Below are 4,033 nucleotides of genomic sequence, written 5' to 3' on the forward strand. Positions count from 1 at the left end.
ACATGTGAAAACTTTTACGAATCAGGTTGTTTTTTTTTTTGTTTTGTATGCATATCCTGAATAACAAAAAAGGTGTGATGCATAGAGTATGTATACACCTAATTTCTCTTTCACATGTAATGGATTATGAGTGAAATTTAGAAAATGAGATCACTGACGAGTCTTTGGGGTTTCTCTTGTGCTAGTGTTCAGTCAACTGGAGCCTATACATGAAGACCAGTACCAGGCTTGGTTAAGCTATACAGATCTAGAGCACACCATTTTATACACCATTAATATTCAGGAAAATCCAACAAAAGCATATCAATACCAGTTTTGCACATTTAACACAACGTAATCTTGAATGATCCTCCTATTAAGAGAAAAACACCAAAAATGGGAGGCCGAGTCTAGATTTTAGACTATTCTATAATTTCAGGTGATAAACTCAGAGCTCCAGGTAACCCATCAGCCAATGCACTTTTTCCCCCACACTGCATCTGATGAAAAAAACCCCAACCTAAATTCATCTTTGAGTGGAACTTTTGATGAATGAAGAGTCTGCAATGTGAACTGTAATTTTGCTAAACTACAGAACAAAAAGCGGCATCCAGATTTAGATTGAAATAAACGTTTCCTCTGCCAGTCAAAGATGAGTAAAATAAAATTAAACGGGCTTGGAATAAAAGGAAAAAGTCATAATTTCAGTAAAGACTGATTGAAGATGAAGGAAAAAAAAAACATTAAAAATGCCTTATAATTACATTTTCCAAACCATTATTTTTCTAAAAAGCAGTGGACGCATCTATAAACTGACTTCAGGATTTTGGTACGTACTGTTCTACAAGCTTAGAAAATAGAACAAGCCATGCAGTGCAGGTACATTTCAGAGACAGACAAAAACCAAGATGGCCACACATATATATATATATAAAATAAACAAAGGTCATTCACATACCAGAAATGAGATTTTCCTATTTAGAGACCTTAATCATACTGACTTGTAAGTTATGCATCATTCTCATAAATAATATCTGAAATGATTAGATCGCTACAGATTTTTGATGGTAGAAGATCTTCTGAAGCGTTTCCAGAACCCTCACTCTGCCGTTTAAGCTGGTGTCAGCTGTTCACCTTCAATTAGATTTATTCAAAAGTGACCTAATTATTAAATATGGTTCACTTGTGTGTAAAACAGTCTAAGTATATATGTAATTATTCCAAGAAGGCTTTAGAGATTTGTTAGAGAACTTTAGTCAACATATGGCATCATGATTTAATGATTTAGATCAAAACATGTTTAATTGCGATGAAGTGCCGAGACAATCTCTATCAAATATGACTGAGCTTGAGCTATAACGTATGGGTAGCAATTTTAGTGTACAGCCATATGCAAAAACAGTAAAAAGTGGTTCTACCCTATTCTGTCTGGAGTACTGAACATACAAGGACATCAAAATCTTCAGATTTTTATTTTTTTAAATAAAAAAAAATAAAAAACTCTGTGAGTTAGTTTATCACAAAATTTGAATGAAATACATTTGAATTTGTTGTAGCATGACACAATCCTAAGAGTTTAGAGGGTTGTAAATCTCTGCATGGCACTTTATGTGAATGTCTGGATATTTTAACATTGGACTGTTACAATCTTTATGCTTCATTTACAACAAAGCTAAAGGCTGATCTTCAGCCATCTAATAAGGACTTAATGTTTCTGGCACAGCATTAACAATCCTATCCGATATATATTGAAATCTGAGCAAATCTATGACTATAATAACATAGTAAGAATGCATCTCTTTTACAGATATCCTCATTCACAGAATGTTTCAAAGTCCTCTATCTCCAGTACAACATCCCTGAAATATGACTTTAAATAAACATGCAACGTCTATGCAGGTAATATTTCCATATCAAGTTATAACAGTTTAAAATTTCACTAATTAATTTGATTTTTTTTTTATCACTAACATTTTGATGATGCATGTAATGCATCATGATTAACCTCTCTCTGCACTCTTCGCTTTATAGTACCAGCCTACATTCTTCCACAGCCATTTGAAAGGCGAAGCATTATGAAAGCCTGGAGAGACGGCAGTGGGGGTGAGCATGTCATTTGAAAAAGCACTTGTTTATTGTTGGAGAGTATGTATTTATTTCATGCCTCCACAGATTGTGGGTAAGGGCAGAGCTAGCTCGGTTTGTGTAATTAGAGAGGTGGAGAGAGAAAGCGTTCTGCCGCAGAGACCTGCTTTCTCAGATAGTCCTTTGATTTCTCTGGGAGCCCTGAAGAGCACTCTCACTCTGCCCCACATCCCACTGAACTGTGAACCATTTGCTCACAAGCGGGAGCACCTGTCTGTTCTAGTTTGTTCAATCCGATATGTTTAGTCTGTATCGCAAGTTAAATTGGACGCTGGTTTAAACCTTAGCATCTCTTTTCCTTCTTCGCCGTCAGCCTCGGATATCCCTCTGATCTGGGCCGCGCTAATAGGGGGTCTGCTCTTCCTGTCCGGGGTTTAACAGTAAGGGAGGGACCACCACATTGCCACCCAGTGGCACCATCTCCAGGACACCCAAGCATGTCTATTACAGCTTCAAAGAGTACATACATACAGTTATTTGGTATGTAATTACTTTACACGCTGCTGTCTGAAAATCTGCATACAGCAATGTGTTTATAATGGTTGTGCTGTATGTTTAAGTTCCTACCTCCCCTGTCATAATTGCCATTTTTCATGTCTATGAATAAACCGTACTGCCCCAGAAAGGTGCCCACTTCGGTTTGCTTGAAAACAGAAATACAGTTTATCAAAACAACAACCTGACGCCAACATTGGCCATGGAGCTAAATTTGTCCAAAATCTTCTAAAAAAAAAAAAAAAGATGACTCACAAAACAAACAAACATGTTTCAAACACCTCTGGAGCAAACCGTAGACAGGTTAAGAATTTTAGGTACGGTGGAAAAGTAAGATTCCCATATAAGTGAATCTTGACCTGCACAGATGAGTTAAATCTTTATGCTCCATTCTCAACAATGAGAGTTTATAGAGTTGTTGCATACCTCTGGGCCGGGGTGGTAATGCATATTCTCATCTGTCACGTTCACCATGGCTACGGTGAGACTGCTCCTATTTTAAAGTTGGTGGTTTGTGGCTGTCCCAACAAGGAAATATCTACCCTGTGGCATAGGGAGCTTCTTTAAGACACCGGGAACTTAGAATTTAAAGCTATTCTGGAAGCAGAAGCCTTCCTGTTGGTTTAATTTACACATGTTTCCCCTAAAGTTGTGCAACACTCTGAGGGTAAAGCTGTGTAAAGCATCATTTTAGCCTATAGGAGGAGAGAGGTGTAAGTGAGAAAAAAAAAGTATTATATAAGAAACAACATGTTATTTTAGACAAGTTCTTAACCTTTTATAAATAAAAAATAAAAAAAAAGAAATCAATGAGTGTTGTTGAAAAACAATCTCTGGAATGAAATATTTTAGACGTCAAATCGAGGCAATTAATTTAATCAGCTACAGCATATTGTCACAGTCCAGTTTTAAAATATATTCTGAAATCAGACTTTCATTAAAGTATCTTTATTATATTTTATAATAAAATCCCACATTTTATTCTAATTTGATAGAATAAAGTACAGTATCACGGTGAAGGGAAAATAAATGATTTTTAAATTTTTTCTTACAAATAAGATCTGAAAAGCCTTTCTTTACTCTGACGCGCCAAAATAAAATTCTGTGCAACCATGTGTATATATGTATAAGTAAAAACTTTCAGCAGTTTAAAGCTGACCATTTTAAAGCCTTAAAAAAAATGAATTGATGACACGTATTGCTGTTATTTTGCTGGCTGTTACACAAGATCTGAGCATCATGCAGACAGTTTTAAGGCATCAGCCTGCCTCACGTTTTAGTGTGGTAACCATGAAAGACTACATGGCAGAAAGAAATCCAGAGAAAGAGGAGGGAGGTAGTGAAAGAAGCAGGGAGGGATAAATGGAGGAGGGAAGAGGGGAGGATTGACTGAGGGGAGCATTTACTAGCCACA

Source organism: Poeciliopsis prolifica, unplaced genomic scaffold (genome assembly GCF_027474105.1).
Source record: "Poeciliopsis prolifica strain line A6 unplaced genomic scaffold, Auburn_PproV2 SCAFFOLD005, whole genome shotgun sequence".
NCBI lineage: Eukaryota > Metazoa > Chordata > Actinopteri > Cyprinodontiformes > Poeciliidae > Poeciliopsis > Poeciliopsis prolifica.